The following is an 18,693-nucleotide window of genomic DNA, read 5'->3' as shown; positions in this document are numbered from 1 at the left end:
CTGTAGCTATCCTAAGATTTATTTGAAGATATTATATTTTTAAGGTAAATATTGTTTTCCATAAATGAAAATCAGGTAACTCCCAAATATTGGCTATGACTATCTAAAGTACTGCATAGGATTTGTTATATGAATATACATTGTTTTAATTAAAAAAAAATTAAAATAAATAGGATTTTATTATCAAAGTGGCAAAATGCAAGTTGGTTTTTTTTTTATAATCCCTTTCATTTTTTTTTTAACAATTTTCAACACAACATCTACTTTGTTTTAGGTTACATTTTATTTCATGGGCATTGTCCCACCAAAAAAAAATCCAAATGAAACAAAATCCTGGCTAACTTTGATATGTGCATGTACAAAATAATAATTGAAAAAAAATCCATAGACATATTGATGCCAGTGATTAATCATTTGGGAATTTTGGACATATTTCATCAATAGTTAGAGGCAAAAATTTCATTTATTAATTTATTTCAGAACCCTCAGCAAATGTTCTGCACCCTGAGAAGTCTTAATAGATGACCCTTAAACTATCTTCACAGTTCTGTAGTTCTAAATTTTTATGTGTTGTGACATGCAGATAATGATGCCCCAGAGCAGATATTTAAAATGTATGTTTTCATGGCTGGGTTTTTCATTCTACTCATCATTTTTAAATGCTAGAAAGATGGCTATTACATTGATTTGTATTTCAGTATCATGAAAAGGTGCTATTTAGAAAGGATTCAGCAACCGTGATTCAGAGATTAATTTGCAGAGGTACACATTACTTGAATATCTAAAAATAGTGTTGCCAAGCAACAAGCTAAAATACAAGAATGTTACTAGAAGAAACTAAAACACCAATACAGTCTAACAATATATGCAGATTAATTCTGTCCTGTAAACCTGGGAGACTTTTCTGATGTCATATTTTTAGTATATAATTTTCAACTAATGTTCATTGTGGTACAGGTCCTTCAAAGATCCATGTTACTGCCTTTCTGCTGTGATTTGAAGATATTGGAAAAAATGTTTGAAACAATGCCAGTTCTGTTTAATTATTCATTACGCTGCTGAACCAGTATTAGTATTCTGGGGGACTTGAGTAATACTGAGCAGTGGTTGTGGTGATGTTTCCTGATCTAGTCTGTTCTTTGAAGCTTATGCCTTTGTACACAGACCATTTCCTGGGGGACGGGGTGATATTGGCAGGCCAGCAGAAATAGTAATTGTGTCAAAACTGTACAGCAAGTGACAAGGTGCTCTAGTGGGAGACTAAAAGAAAGTGCAGAGTTGAATTATAGTCTGCAAATCCACAAAGAAGCCTATACTATGCATTTGGCATTGATTTGTGAGTCATTATTAACTTTCCAGAAGCACTTCAATGTTACAAAAGATAAAGCTTAACAAAATAAGAGCTGCACCTTTCAGTTTTGCAATCCTAGATAGTCTAACTGCTATCAAAAAGTGTCACCTAAGAAGTCAGAGGCCATTGGGCAATGTGGAATAACTTCTTTTTCGTGTGTATAGATTTACAGGGTAGGTGAAAACAGATTTCCAGTTCACATTATAAAAATGTGTGCTGGAAGTATTCCAACTCTTTTGAATTTCCCTTCCTCCACAGAGCCTTTTGATTGGGAAAATTTAACCCTGCTGCAGCAATTTACGGCAGAACAACCTTTCTAACAGAAAGAATCAAACCAATTTTTAGCAGTGGTCTAACCATACACAGTAGATTTAGAAACAGCTTTTATATCAACTTACTGAAAGCTGAGAACAAAAAGCTCGTACAGCTGTTAATGACAGGAAAACAAATAATTTTAATTATACGTAGTACTCTTTGCATTCTCTGGGAGCACAAGTAATTATTGCATCACTAATCTCTTGTCACAGCCAAATCACATGGTGAGGTAAGAAAGGAAATTGATGGACCAAAGAAGGCAGGACACATAATGTCACATCAGAGGTGAGGTCATGAGGTAGGACTGGCACAGAGAGGCTAGGCGGAGTCAAAGCATAGTGGATTTGTCATGGAAGAGCCCTGGAGGATTAGCAACACTCCAACACGGGGCACAGGGCGTAAGTAGAGAGGTAGGAAGGCAGTCAGTAGGACGGTGGGGTGAACACAGAGGGGATCTCCGATTGTGAATCTCCTTTAGAGTAGGAACCTTCCACCACAGCTTAGCAGTGTACTGTAGTCGTGACTAGGGTGATCATCTCAACATCATGTTATGTTTCTTTCCTTCACAAGTATTTCTTTTCCACTGCTTGGAATTTAAATTTCTGCTTATGAAGATTTATCTTGGCAGCTATTTTTCTTTAGGTCCTCTAGTAGTGTCCTTCTGATCTTTTCCCACACATTGTAAAAGTAATTAGGTAAAAGTAATCTGTGTTCTATCACAAATCTACGTTTTTCAACATAAGACCTTGGCTCCTGGCTATACCTGAGCTGATAGATTTGCACAAATAGTGACTCCATACAGAAATGTTGAATTTTGCATTTTTACCCTCTGAAGTCACCTGCCACACCATCCTGTTAACACATCCAGCATACAAATATATTTGCCATAAGACAACTCTTCTAGACTTTTTCTTGAGTAGAAAGTGTGGATTTTTATGTATGTTTTTGGGTGTTTAGCTTAGCGGTGTTATCACCATCTATACAAATAACTGTCTCATTCTTATTTACTTCCTGAAATAGCAACCCGTCTGTAATTATTATTCTATCCATGTTCTGGCTTATACTAGCAAGCTAACCAGTACTTGGGAACACTCAGCAGCTGGAACATGCTCATCTGTACTGCTAAATTAATAGAATGGTCTGTTGGATGGTCTACATCCATATCAACTTGTGCATCCCAAGCAGTTCTCAAATGTGTTTGGGAGTTAGCATATGCCAAAGATCTTTCCCACTAGCAGCGTAAATGAGCTTAATAGTGCAAAACCACAAGGTTTCATATCTGATGACCTTGTATTATTTCCTACTGCAGATAAAGCATATGATTCCCATAAAGTTAATTTAATCTTTTTTTTTTTAAAGGAAGTCAATATAGCCCTGCTTTCAATCAAGGAAGTGCTTTTCCCAGAGTATACCCTTCTTGCAATTTAACAAGGGTGAATTTAACCAGCAGGACTGTGAGAGAAGACCAATATTCAGTGGATCCTTCAAATGTGGTGCTCACAATTTAAAGCTAGAAACAGGCTATTTCCCAGGCTATTTGCCAAACAAGAGCAAAAGTGATCTATCCCATCAGAATTATGTGATGTTTGAAACAAATATAACCAGATTTTACAATGTATAGAAGCCTTTATCTCTGATGGTAGAAAAAAAGAGATGGATAAAATAATAAAATATCCATATGTCATTTTCTACTTAAATTAGCACCTTATTTAGAAAGATTCTCTGTGTTCTCATGTGAGATCCTTTAAGTTCTCAGTTCTGTTTTTAAAGATGAAGCCTTTAGCTCAGATTTATTTCCTTTCTGGGCCTTTTTTCATCCCTTCTTGAGAGGAGAAGAGAACTAGTTTTCTTAGGCTTAAACCAGCACACCATCAGGCTTGATATATTCATTTATTGGCAGTCTTTAACAGCTATCTCATCAAATATTACGTCCAACACTTGTATGCCTCATCTTAACCCGAGGTATAGCTTAATGAATGCATGAAAATATGTAATTACGAATTTCATTACTTTGGTAATAAAAACCAGAACACCTAAACAGTAAATATATATTACTATACTTTTCATAAATATCAGGTATCAATAACTGGCAAAAAATCGATTATAAGTTTACGGTATTAGAGCACAGCTGATTAGAAACAATCAATTGTCCAGTCTTCCTCATTTTTCTGCTTCTATATTTCTCCTTCTAGCTATCCCAAAACAAAATTATTGGCTCTATTCACTGAAACAACACTTTGTTTTATAGTTGAAAACTACATCCCTTTCCATTACTCTGGTTAAAAGTAAAATTAAATCTATAAATGCTCACAAATCTCCTTCAGTGACATTCAAGGCAGTAGAAATGCTCTAACAGCTTTCAATACATTTAAAGAAAAAGCTGTTTTTCTAAACTTCATTGCAAACAAACAGCTGCTTTGGAAAGTCAGAGAAACTGAAGGACAAAATTTTCTGACCAGCAAAAATATTTTTTTCCCAATTTTGTTTGGTTTGGTTTTTTTTTTCTATTTTAAAAATTGTGTATTGTGAAAGGAAGAGGAATAAAAAACACCATCAATCCACTTCAAAATTAGACAGTTTGCAATGCTTGCAGAGAAATGTTGAAGGAAAAAAACTATGATTCCATGAAAAACAAGAGTTTCCACTTCTGTTATAATGAGGTCTAGAATGTTTTTGTACAGTTTTCTCCTTCATGTCTCATCAAATACCTGTATCTAGGCTCAGGAGTTGCCCTATGATGCTTACTTTAGCAATAGAACAGAATTAATAGAAAGTTCCCTAGATTTGAAAGCTTTTTTTTTTTTTTTTTTTAAATCGTATTTTTAGAAATGTGATATCTGTTTCCATTTTCTTGGGTATTTTCCCAGTTAGTTCATTCTAATTCCCGAGTAGCTTGGAGTAGATGTCTGTCTAACACAGAAACACTTTTCCAGACAGGGAACACTCATTATGGTCATGCTTGGTGTATTCTATCTCCCATTTATTGACAGAGATTGTACAAATACTGATACAAACACACAGACAGACAAGACAATGGTAGCCTAGTTATCCATCTTATCTATGATTGATGACCTGATTGCTGTTAGCAGTGAAGGTACCAGTTCAAATATTCTCAGCTGGTTAGCTCATGGTGGGTGCCTTGCAAAAGTCTAAATCATGGAAATTCTAGAATTCAATTGTAAAACATCGATCTTTATCAGGTAGTTTTTTAAATACTCCAGACACAGTCTTTTCCAAAGGTAGGATATATAAATTAAATCAATGAATGGTACTGTAATTGACTATGCCTTCTAACAGATATCATAATTTTCACTGATTCAAGGAAGATGTTCAAAAGAGACAGACACTTTAGAAATGCGTATGTTCTGTTTCTGGTTTTTTGTGGGATTATTTCAGGATAAAAATCAGGCATTCAGGTTTCAGAAACAGCCAAAATAATTCTACAAATTGGCACTGATTGATCATTGAAAATGTCTGCCTCGTCTGTTGACTATAACAAAAGAGGATGAAGAACAAAATGATTAGCACTGCATTTCTTATTAAATACACTGCAATCCACAGAACAGAATTAGAGGATATCAAAAGAGTTAGAATCAGCTAAAGAACACTATATGAGCAATAATGAAAAGCTGAAAATGTAGTCATTTTTTCATTAAAATCTTTTCACTAGAAAATAAAACCCTAGTATTTCAACACTCATTTTTAAATTAAATAATAAGCCTGGTTTATGGGGCTTTGAAGTCATCTGAGTCACATCTTCCAATTAAAAATCTGGCTTTACTGAAGTCTAATCCACATTTCTCTTGCTGATGCACTTTCTTCTTGAGCTATATCTTATTCACCCTGGCAAAATTTTCTTTCTGTTAAACATGGTTTCACGGCAGCGTGTGGGGCCAAAATGTCAAACCACAACATTTTTGTGTTTCCCAAAAGACCTGTGTAATCTAATTAGAAGCAATCCTATAATTACTTTTTCAAAAACTCAGACCTTTTTTAACTGCTTTTCACAAAAGCTTGCAAAACTACTTCACTTTCAACAGATTCTTTGCAGTTAACAGCATACCAGAAGATGTGTTTTTGTTGTCAGTCATCAGAACAAATGCAAGTGAGGAGCTGTTGCCCTAAGGTAGAAAATGACAATGAATTTCTGCCAGCCCTGGAAAGCTGTTGGTGGTGAATGAATGTAGATTCCCCATATCTCTTATATAATGCCAAAAATAGGAGTCCTTCCCACAGCATCAATTTTACAGCCGTATTAGTGCATATGTGGCTGAAATGTAAATTTCTTTCCTGACCTCCTTCCACTGTTGCTCCTCATACAAGTCTTGCACTTTCTACTTCCTCTAATACAGATACAGAGTTTAGAAACATTACTGCAAAATAGGCTATTGTTTCCTAACCTGCTCTGCAAAAGAGTCAATATGAGGCTGCACTAGCCCAGAGTCCTACTGTTATCCAGTGATTTAGGTTGAAAGAGAGTAAGTTTCACTTTGGATTCATTCAAGTGCAAAGTCTGAAGTAAATTTAGGAACTGCAAATCTTCTCAGATTTGAAAAAATCAAATACACAGAGCTTCATGTCAGTAAAGGACTGGTCAAGAATTTTGCACCATTCAATGTTAATAGTAGTTCCCTAACCTAAGTGAATCCATTCTCTTAATATAGGTAATCTATACTTAATGTAATTCTGCATGCGTTTACAGCTTTCACTTTTTCCTTCAGTGTAAATGTTGGTTTAAGTTTGTGGGAGAGTAATTTAGAGCTGACAGTGATTCCATGCCCCAAAGTTATTTTCATACATAGTTCATTTAATTGAGTTTAATATTCTAATATAACCTAGCTCAGGTGCCTCTAGCTATTTTATTCACTTATAAACTTCTCAAGAAGGCAGCAGCAGAACATACCAAAGATGACAGCAATTGCCTGTATTTCTCCATACTGCTTGGATAGTGACACTTACTTAGTCTGCAGGAAACAAAGGGTCCCATTATTTTCCCCTCAAAGTTTATCTCTTTCATCTTCTCCCCTTTCTAGTGTTCTCTTCTATCACTTTCAAAATGTGTAGGTTAGTCTTTAAAATAACCTCAAGAGCTACGATGGAGCTGTAGGGGAAAGAAAAGTTTAAATTAATTTATAAAGGAGTTAAGCAGAGCAATTTTCCTGCCCAGCTCTTGTCTTCATCCAGTATCACTTTAATAATCCTCTGTTGCTCGTCTTCCTTCCCTTGCTATCATCTTCTATATGTTGTAAAAATAAATTCTGAAGAACTTTTCATATAATTAATGCATTATGGTTGTCTTTAATATGCAGTATATCCAGCATTCTTATAGCCATGATTTTTTCTGGTTGCTACATTTTATTTCTCAGCGTATTTTACCAATTTTGCTATGTCATTTAAACACACTTTACTTGAATAATACCCTTAATATTAAATACTCATAGTGTATTTGGGTTTACTAACTTCTCTTGTCCAGATTATCTACTGAAGTAAATGAGATCTCAGATACCTGGATATTTGCAGGTCTCTACTTAGTTGCTGCTGGAGTGTTTCCTCATCTTTTCTAAATAACTTTTCTGTAGTGTCGCAGAAACTAAGATTAATTTCTTCTAAAGACGTGAAACAGTCAACATTACGCATTGCAACGTTACAATAATTCAGGGAGCCATGTATCTTCTTTAAGGAGAGGTCTTAATATTATTGTTTTGTCTTCAGTTACCTGTTTTGACTTTAACAAAGTGTGCTACGTGGGTTTTTCATTTTTAACATTTCCTGCTTTTCTCTCATGGTGCACAGAGAAATCCACCCAAAACTAATATATGATAGCCAGTTGCTCCAAAGCGGTAAAACCACTGAAATTTTTAAATTATCAAAATCTCTTAAGCAAAGGAAATTCAGTGCTTCCTGTAGATGTCTTACCCTGAATTTTCTTCTGTTATTGTCATAGGTTTAGAGATCGCTCACTGCTGCCTATAGCAGTAGGCAGCGCGGTTCACACATAGCAAGAGAACCCCTCAATTTCACCTTCAAAGCATGAGATGCCTTGTTAGAGCACAGGACCAGGCAATGCTAAAGTGCCAGAAGTCAAGCAGGCGAGGCAGAAGGCCAATCTGGCTGAGCAGGGATTTTCTACTGGAACAGAGGCATAAAAGGATGGTATGGCCAGCAGAAACAAGGACAGTTGTCATGCAAGGACTACAGAGACGCTGTTCGCCAGGGTAGAACAGTGTAGGGTAGAAATCCATGTGGTCAAATCTCAATTAGAGTTGAAGCTGGCCAGCACTGTGACGACCAATAAAAAGGGCTTTTTAAAACATGTTGTATCAGAGATAATAGATGAAAGGTCATTTGGGGAACATTTTGGGAAGCAATATCTATGAGAACATGATCTTTTTGCTCATCAAAGTTGGCAAGTATCATGAGAATCTGACCTTGTTGGAAAAAGAAGTGTCAACTGTGGTGTAACTGCTTGTACTGCACCCTCCAGAACATTATACTATGCAACAACCCCTTTTAGCCTGGGACAAATAATGCGTTGGTTCTCAGCCGCTCATGTGAGGGCCACGTGGTGGACGGGTGAGGTTGCTAGTACTTTTCCATTCCCAGAGAGTTGGATAAAAGGGTCATGCTGCCCAGATGATTAGGGAGAAGGTCGAAACAGGCAATTTTTACCACAGGATGCCCTGAAGGTGCAGAACATACTGCCCCCATCATCTGAGCACCATGCTCCATCTCCTCCTAGTGCTCTGTGGAGTATCACCAATTCAGGGGGCGATATGAATGTAAACCTGTAGCAATACAGTTTTGAAACTTGTAATGCAATTGCTTTGCTTAGTTGATTTTGATGCTATAATAACAACAAAACAGGAACTACTAAACTGTGTCCTTGTGGTTTTGTCTTTGTACATTGGGATCCTTCATGCAAACTCACTACATATCTTAATAGCAAAAGGCAAGCCAGAAATAACATTGGCTCATTACCTGATGAGCATGGACACCTCATAAACAGAGATTTAGGCAAAATGCAGTAACTTGATGCATTAATGCTTTTCTTTCACCTATGTCTTCAACATGGATGATGAGCTTGGGCACCCCTAGAGCCCTGGGCTAGGGGACAAAGGCTGCTCAAATGATAAACTCCCAATAACCCCCAAAACTGTTTGAGATTTTCTGCTTGAGCTAGATTCCTATAAGTCGATGGGGCCTGATGGGATTCATCCAAGGATACTTAAAAAGCTGGCTGATGTCATAGTGAGATGTCTCTCAATGATTTTTCAATGCTCTTGGGAATCTGGACAGGCACCAGTTGACTGGAAGCTGGCTAATGTCCCAATCTTCAAGAAGGGCATCAGGGATGACCCCAGCAACTACGGGGCTGTTAGCTTCACTTCAGTGCCTGGTAAGGCTGTGGAGAAGGTTATTCTGGGAACTACTAAAAAACATCTGAAAGACAACACAGTCATTGGTCCCAGCCAGCAGGGATTTATAAATGCAAATTCCTGCCTGACAAACTTAATTCCTTTCTATGACAAGGCTACCCTTCAAGTTGACCAAAGGAAACCTGTTGATGTAATCTTTCTGGATTTCAGTAAAGCCTTTGATGATGTCTCTCACAGTATTCTCCTAAACAAAATGCCCAGCTTAAATCTGGATAAATATATAATGCAATGGGTAAACAACTGACAGATGGGTTGGGCTTAAAGGGTCATAATGAATGGAATTACATTGGGCTAGAAACCAGTCACCGGCAGCGTTCTGCAGGCACAGGTTCTGTGTCCCTTCTAACTCAGGTCATTCTATGATTCTGTTCCATTACTTCCTTATGAAAATCATTTTTTATGCATTCCAAGTTAAATAGTTATTGAATAAACATTGTGCATCTGAAATAGAAAGGAGAGCAAGATAAAAAGCTGGACCCAATTAGAAACTTGAGGAAGAGCAGAGACAGCAAAGCTGAGCATCTAATTTCAGGTGTCTAGTCCCCACACTGCAGATGAAAGGTTAAATAGAATCCCTAAAAAGGCCATAAAAGTTAACTCGCAAAGTAAAATTTAGTTGAAATGAGGGGAGGGAGGAGGACAAGTGTTGGCAGCAGTGAGGAATAGGGCAGAGAAGTAAATTCTTGGATTAACCATCTGCAAACCTCTAAGAGTATCTCCTTTACTTTATTAAGCTCAACTGTCTAACTCAGGAGTGAGGGAAGATATATCCTTCTCTGGAGAGCTGTACTTCTGCTTGTAATTAAAAATATTGCTAAGGTCAATATTTTCTGTTTCAGTGAAGTAGCAACACTTACCCTCCCTTTTCAGTGGTCAACACTCTAACAGTGAGTATGGAGGACTTTTCTACTTGAAGTTATTTCTAATAGTATGTCAACTGTATAAGTCATTAGTAATGTTTTACTGCCAGGAAGCCCTGCAATATAATTTTCAAGCTTTTTCGTAGTTCAAAAGAGAGCTGAAAATTATTTGGTGGTAAGAAAAGAAAGACATTGAAAAAACCCAAACCCTAGTGGTTAGAAGAGTTGTTAAGGTGGTAGGGATGGCAAACTCATGTTCCTTCTTTAATTAGTCTTTTATATTTTTTATACAGTGAATGTTTAGTCCAAAACACATCAGATATTTGAAAGAAGAAGGGGTGTCTAGGCTAGAATTATTACTGAAGTCCCAGCAACAGAACTCCTCAGTCAAGCTGGGTCTGTTATCTCTTTCTTAGTCTTAGTCAGCATCACTGGTTTTGGAGTAATGCTCTCTTGAAACAGAGCTAACTCAAAGAGATGGTGAGCACATATCAATATTTTAGAAAAGTTTATGTCATTGTGATTAGTATCTCATCCAGTAAAGCATGTCTGAATCCAAAACAAGGCAGAAATCAAATCATAGTTTACAATATCATAAGAGGAAGCCTTTACCAAGATTTTAAGTGATAACCTCTCCATGAGCCTTCTGCTGAGCTATGAAATGCACCAGAACAGAATTTAACTTGAAGCTCCTCTGGCAGGCAGAAGTACAATTTTACACCCTTCAGCCTCAGTCAAGCCTCTGTTAAGTTAGGCTGAAAATTGCCTAATGTCTGTGTTGTTAGGTCTGGGATAGGTGCCAAACTGTTCAGTCCATTTGGGATTTAAATAATTCTTGGTATTTATATAAGAAGAACTTTACGGATCTAGAAATCTTTCATATCAAAACTGAAGGATCTTTGATGTTAGTAGTTAAATGATATCCAGAAGAGGTACTTCCATCTGAAATGGGTGGTTGTTGTTTTGTTTTTAATTTAACCAAAGTAAAAATGTGATCACCAAAGTCAGTCTTTGAGTGAAGTTTCTCACAGTTACTAATATTCATCCTGCTGGACTGACACACTACAATGTGTTTCCAGCTGTCTTCCCCCACCATGGCCCAATGGATATGATTTCAAACCCTGGTAGGCATCTTAATAATATGAGTATCTAAACAAATGAGAAAAAATCCAGAGCAGGGGATATCTAGTCACAAATGGCAGTAAACTCTGAGCTTTTAATACTTTCCCACTGAGAGTCTATTTTCTACTGAGATTTGCATTCTGATGTCCATTTAGATTTTATCCTTATCAGTGAGAAAAAATCCACATCTTTATATCTTGTAGCATTCATTTGATTCTTTTGAAGTTGCAATTAAAAAGACATTTGCGGGACAATTTAACAATTTTATCCTATTTGGAATGACTCACCTGCCACAGAACATTAGTAGAATAGTGAACTGTAGTGGTTATACTCTACTTTTTATAAACTAAGCTTTCACACTAGGAGGACTCTGATTTTCTCACAGAGTGAGTCCATGTATAAATCAAATATGAGGCCTTAGGTAATAATTAAGGAGGAATTGCCATTTTAGTTCAGTTCTGCATGACTAGCAATCTTGTCCTGGTGTCCAGTCTCAATATCTATAGTGAAGCTACTTCTTAAGTAAAACTCCTGAGGACTTCCAGTTACCTAAGAGGTAGGTCTCATTTAATCACCTAGTTCGGCATCCTTGAAACATAACCCAGTCTGCAACTAAGCACCATGAAACAAATTGCCTATTCCTACCTCTACCGCTACCAGCAGGATAGCAGAGAGAATCGGAAGAGTAAAAGTGAGAAAAACTAATGGGTAAAGATAAAGGAAGTTTAATAAGCAAATGAAAGAGAAACAAAAACAAGTGATGCAAAGACACTCACTACCTTCCATCAGCAGACCAGTGCCCAACCACTTTCCAAGCAACAGCTACTCTGGAAAAAGTCCATCACCAGCCTCAGATTTTTATTGCTGAGCATGATGGTATAGAACATTGAATATCCCTTAGGTGAACTGGGGTCAGCTGTCCCAACCTCCTCATTATGGAGGCAACATCTGAAAGAGAGATGTTGACATTGTGGAAGCAATGTTGATCAATAGCTATAATATTAAAGGCTCTAGGCTTTGTTGTTCAAATTAATTGAATGACTCCACTTGAACTGGTCAATGACTCCTCTCCAGAAAAACTATGAAAAATTCTTTAGGGAATTTATTGGTTAATTTTTCAGTTAATTTTTCTTGCTAGTAATTTGATATTACATACAGAGAATTTAAAACTAGAGTGGACAAAATACCACAAACATACATTCATGCAATACTCTACTGCTAGCACTAGAAACCATTTGTCCTAATGATATGTCTAATCTTGATTTCCACTTTTCAAGTTTTATTTATTAATTTGTTCAGGCAGGAATAGCAGAAACTGGGGCAGTGGCGTGGAGGAAACACAACTGAAGTTTCTTTACTGCACTTATGGTGCAGTAGCAGAAGGAGGAATATATGATTTAAAATTCTTATACTTATAATCATTGCAACAATGAGAATTATTATACTGAAGATATGCTAAATAATTTAAATGAGCTCTCTAGAATGTTAATGATTCCTTTATATTAGCAACATTCTTATGATAATTAGTCTGTATGTAAAACAAAGCGTAAGAGTTTACAACATCAACTTAAATTTCAAAAAGGACTTTGCAGTATCTCAAAGTTGCCTTCCTTGAAAGATTAGAAAATTAGAACCGTTATTTACAGGAGTAAAACTGCTCTGGTGCAGATGACAGTTGTGAATATAATACATTATTTGATCAAAAAACTTTTCAAATGCAACCTAAAAAAAAAGGAACTTTGAAAAAGACTAGTTCAGACACATCATCATATGGCAGTAGTAAAAACAAACTCATTAAAAGAGAATCAATAGCTTTAAAATCTAAGGCTTAAAATAAATTGTTGGAGTTCACCTGAGTCTTCAGCAGCCTCTGTTATGAACTTCTGGGTACTAAGAAAATAAAAAAAGTTTATCTGAATTATTTAACAGCCTGACTTACACTTCTCAGTAGTGATGATTTTATTTATTTATATTATTTTGCGAAACTTGTTTCACACAAGTACTGTTTCATGCTCGGTTAAAAGATACATGAGCTACAGAACTTATATTTGGATTTGTAACCTGAAGTGAGTTTTTTGTACTGATCCAATTATAACAAAACCATATTTTAACCAAAATGACAAAACCAGAAATATCACTAAGCCACAGGATAATGACAAAGACTGTAATTTAAACGACTTCTGTTTGTAATCGAAGCATAGAATACAAATATACTATGTTACATTGCAGTAATAATTTCCGACATTGTTAACACATTAAAGAATTTAAATGTCAAGTTATTTATATTTGGAAATTGGTCTTCAAATGTAATCCTGCCTGATGAGCATTAGCAATATTATTTTCTGCAAAAATGCATGCTCACATGTAAATGCAAATATAAAGATATTTTTCAGCTAGAAGCAGATCTCCAAAATGTAAAATATCCTATCACGTAATAAATTTTAGATCTGAGGTAGGAGAACCAGAGGAAAGAGAAACAAAACAGAATTCAGAGTCTCATAATTAGTTCACTTACCCTTGACCTTTCTGTAGCCCAAAGAAAACATCATTTTAGAGGCTATAATTTATTTGGTTTAAGAGTTACAAATGGGGAGTCTGAACCCCACGGCATTGCAAGGACGTGAAAGGCTATTAGAGAGACTTTGCTCTTTATTCTTTTGTACACAGCACAACTGCTGGATGACCAAGACATCTGTAAGCAATGCTAACTACTTGACTATCAGACTGGAAAAATGTCATGTAATATAATCACATTTACAGAGTTTGTTTATCTGAGAGCTGCTTCTTACCTTGTCTTGTAGCCCATAATAGTGCAAAGCCTCTGAATATCTTCTTGGCATGTCCTTCTTTTGCTCAGCATGGCTTTTCTGTTTCGTACAAACATTTACTAGAACAGACTACAGAGCATGCATGCAGAACTGAATTGAGTCTTACAGATCCCATCAAAATCTTTCAGTCTTTTAAATGAGTATGAAGAAGGGAAAATGAAGAGGAGATCCACGTCTTCAAAGAATGTAAAATATCTCAAATGCCAGTAGTGTCATATCTCCAGTGTTTTTGATTTCATAATTGCTATTATGATGTCTATTAAAAACCATGGGAAAGAACCAGAAGTTGGAGCACTGAAAACACCATGTGAGGATCAAAGGACCATATTTAGGTTTTCTGACTATTATCACTATCTTAGTAATAGTCTGTAAATAAATTCAAATCCAGCATATCAGTGAGATGGAGAATGTTTTAGTTCTGTGGTTCATTGAAAGCAATGTATTCTTATGAAAACTCGAATGAACAGAAGACAGGGATTTGGCATAGGATCAAGGGAAAGCACTTCATGCAATTTATGAGCATGAAAGAAAGCAAAAAAAAAAGGAGAGTAGGGAAAGAAAGTTTCCAGGCTGGCATCTTAGTAATAAACAGCGGTAAAAGTGAGAGGTGTATGACACCACCTGTAAGGTGTTATTTTGTTTATGAACTTACTAAACAAATTGCTTTCTTCCTCTGAACAGATAGATGACAGCACAAAAAATGAAACTTTTCATTAATACTTACTTGATCCTACCCAGAATTTTTGCCTGTACCATCAACAGAAAACCTGAGCTATGTTGGAGATAAACATCATGTTTATCAGTACCATGTACTGAGAACTGAAAGTCAAAAATTATATATGTGAATTGCCTATACGCAGGCTTCTTCTACAAAACAAAATAGAATCTTACACAGAAAAATATACTTTGTTAATAAACAAATGTTTGTTTTGCTGAGACACAAATCAAATTAATATGCAATAGCAACAGTATCCATCCTTCTCAATGGTTAAATGTTGCCCATCAGGTAAAGAAAAACAATTTTTCACATTAAATGTTTTGAGCTGGTTGCATATTGTTATGAACAATGAACCTAGAAAACGTGAATATTTACCTTGGGAAAAAAAAGATAATCAAAAACTGCAAAGTCAAAGTTGCATTACATATCAGGTCTCCTTCAATTCTGTGCAATTTTTTAGTTTGAATGTTCTATATGATTTCTTTATTTCTTACAGGCATTCTTTGAAAGATCTCTTGGATATGCCCAGATACTGCTGACTGAAAGATGAATGTCTACAACCAAATGAGATCACAAGTGTCTACTATTATAGAATCACACAGAATCACAGAATGTTTTTGACTGTAAAAGACCTTTAAGATCCAGCCCTGCTAAATCTGCCACTAGACCATGTCCCCAAGCACAACATCTAATAGTCTTTGAAACACCTCCATGGATAGTGACTCAACCACCTCCTGGGCAGCCTATTCTGACACCAAAAATGGTTTAAATAAAACTCTCTAAGACTCATTTTGGAGTTTCAGAAAGCAAGCATCCTTTACCCGACCTAGGAAACATGTGGGAGTGATCTCCAACAATCATATGCCACAAAACAAAGGCTGGTTACAGAATATATTTCCCCCTTACATGTATATGTATACATTTCCCCAGAAATCTTATGCATATTCTATTATTTTGCAAGGCCTAATTCTAATTTATGAAACTTTGCAGCACTCAAAACTCTTGCTAATTTGGAGCTGGTTCCAGCTCTACGCTTGACCTTGCCTTTCAGATTAGTAAGGATTCCAAACAGAGGTGACTACAGAAGAAGAGACATCTGTTCAGCACAAATCATTGCTCACACAATATGTTATCATTTTCAAAGAAAGAACAGTGTCTGAAAAACACTGTTTTAAGGAAAACATGCTATCAGAGGGATATTCTGTCTAACCTCCAAAACCCACAACTGCTTAGATAAAACTTTACTTTAGCTTAAATCAAATTTTTTTTAAAATATTCCACATATCGTATCATTCGAATCCTTGACAACTCTTGCAGAAATTACTCCTAACGCCCAATCTAAATCTCCTCTGCTGCACCTTGAGGCCATTTCCCCTTGTTCTTCTATCAGGGAGAAGAGCCCAACACCCACCTTGCTACAGCCTCATTTCAGGTAGTTGTAGAGAGTGGTACTCCCCTCAGTCTCTTTTTATCCAGACTAAACAACCCCAGCTCCCTCAGCCACTCCTCATAAGGCTTGGGCTCTAAACCCTTCATCAGCTTTGTTGCCCTTCTCTGGACCTGCTCCAGCATATTGATGTTGTAGTGTGGGGTTCAAAACTGAACACAGCATTTGAGGTGCAGCCTCATCAGTGCCAAGTATAGGGGAAGGATCACTTCTCTAGTCCTGCTGGTCACAGTGTTCCTGATGCAGGGCAGGATACTTTTGGCCTTCTTGGTACACTACTACCTCATATTCCGCTGACTACCAATCAACACTCCCATGCCCTTCTCCTCCAGGCAGCTTTCCAGTCACTGCTCTCCAAGCCTGTAGTATTACATGGGGTTCTTGTGACCTACATGCAGGACCTGGAACCTGGCCTTATTGAACCTCATGCAACTGGCCTAGACCCATCGATCCAGTGTGTCCAGGTCCCTCTGTTGATCCTGCCTACCTTCAGGCAGATCAACACTTCCACCCAGTTTAGTATCATCTGCAAACTTACTGAGGTTGCATTTGATTCTCTCATCCATGTCATTGATAAAGACATTAAACAGAGCTGGTTCCAGTACTGAGTCCCAAAGAACACCAGTTGTGACTGGGTTTAACTCCATTCACCACGACCCTTTCTGTCCAGCCATCCAGCCAGTGTTTTGTATGCCCATTCAAGCCATGAATCACCAGGTTCTCTAGGAGAATTCTGTAAGAGACAGTGTTGAAGGCCTTACTAAAGTCTAGGCAGACAATGTCCACAGCCTTTCCCTCATCCACTAGGTGTGCCACCTGGTCAAGAAGGACATCAGGTTAGGACCTCTCTTTCCTGAACTCATGCTGGGCCTAATCCCGTACTTGTCCTCCATGTGCCATGTGATGGCACTCATGATTACCTCTAGTCTCCCAAAATATACCTCTTCTGTGAAACACTTCAACATAAGTCTCACTAAAAAAATTCCAGTTAGTTAAATTTATATCTTTTACTGTTCCTAATGCAAAGACAGAAAACTACCTACAGAGACAGGAAAGTAACTAGCAATTGCATGTAACACACAAAATCATTAATAAGAGCATCTTGAAAAACTTCACCATTTCACACTGCCAATAAATCTCAGATAAATGCATGAAAGTCTCATACTCCGTTGGTTCCTTAGTAGTAGGACATATTTTGAACTTTTCATTCTGTGGTAAGTCTTTTAGGAAAAGATGTAACTTGATATAAATGCAGACTAACAATTGTGCAGTTCTATGAAGGAACATGAAATATTAAAAGTTTTAAGCGTTTCACAGTAGCATAACCCTTCTAAAAGTCTCAAGAATCCTCTCAGCTTCTATACTTTGAGCCAGCATCTAGTCTGCTTCAGCCTCAGCTGTTTCAGGTGCTCACTACTTGCCTCTTAATATTCCAAGAAGATGAGCTAGTGTTCACAATACAGCTTTAATCAGAAAAAGTCACCTGTCTTCTTAGTCTGCAGTTGCCAACAACATCAACAGTTCTACTTCTTAACTACAACAGATGAAATATGGATCCTACTGAAGGCATAAGAAGAGCTCATATTGATTTGTATATGGCAAAGATTTTATCCCAAATCTCAAAGGCCTTTTAAATCTAATGCATTTTTTGGTGAAAAACCCTCATTGCCCTAAATGTCCACATACATTGTATATTAGAAAACTACACGGACCTGTGCAAGAGGTTAATTTCTTTATGGGCTACATTTATTTCACTGAATCCAATGATTTCATAATTTTTGTAGATATCAATCATAGAAAACATGTAACAGGTCAATAAAAACCAAAATAATAATTTATCTGATTGCATACTTAAAGAGTATAAATTTATAATATAGTAAAAAGCCTAAATTGCATATATATCTGCAATGAATTCAGAGGTTTCTAAATTTTCTCATTTTGCTCTCTTTACTTGAGAAATTTCTTATGTATATTATGTATGGGATTTTAAACAATTTTGTGTTATTGAGAAAAGAAGATATTTTATATGACTCATTGAGTCTTCCTTATTTTACAGCTAAGTCTGTTTTTTACTGGGTCCTGGACAAGTCTGACATGCTTAAAGTAAGTGACAAGGTTGTTGCTTGTCATGAAATTAAAACAGTAAATATTTATGTTTTCTTTCTCATGCTAAACACTTCTCTTCAGGCATTTCACAAGTATTCATTTAAAACAGCTACATTTTGCTTGTTTCCTCGGACTTCTTCTTGGAATATTATTTTTTCCCATTGTTCAATAAACAGGATGATCCAAAGCAATTGGAATACATTAATATAAATAAAACATCAACTTCTAGACATTCTGAAGTAACATTTTATGAATAAAGAGTAGATGAAGTAATATCTAGGTAATAAATCATGAATGCATACATGCACATATTTGCATGTTTAAGATTTATTATATACATAAATATATGCATGCATACAGATGTATACTTAAAAAATATTGATTTAAAAAAAAATGTTGTTCTCAAAATAGAAGGAAATGCTGTCAAAAAAATATGATGGCAGAAATAAATAATCCCACCATCTGCTCCTTCCCTTGATCTTTCCAGATAGAGTGTGACTAGCATATTCT

Source organism: Cuculus canorus, chromosome 1 (genome assembly GCF_017976375.1).
Source record: "Cuculus canorus isolate bCucCan1 chromosome 1, bCucCan1.pri, whole genome shotgun sequence".
NCBI classification, from domain to species: domain Eukaryota; kingdom Metazoa; phylum Chordata; class Aves; order Cuculiformes; family Cuculidae; genus Cuculus; species Cuculus canorus.
This window is presented reverse-complemented; position numbering follows the sequence as displayed.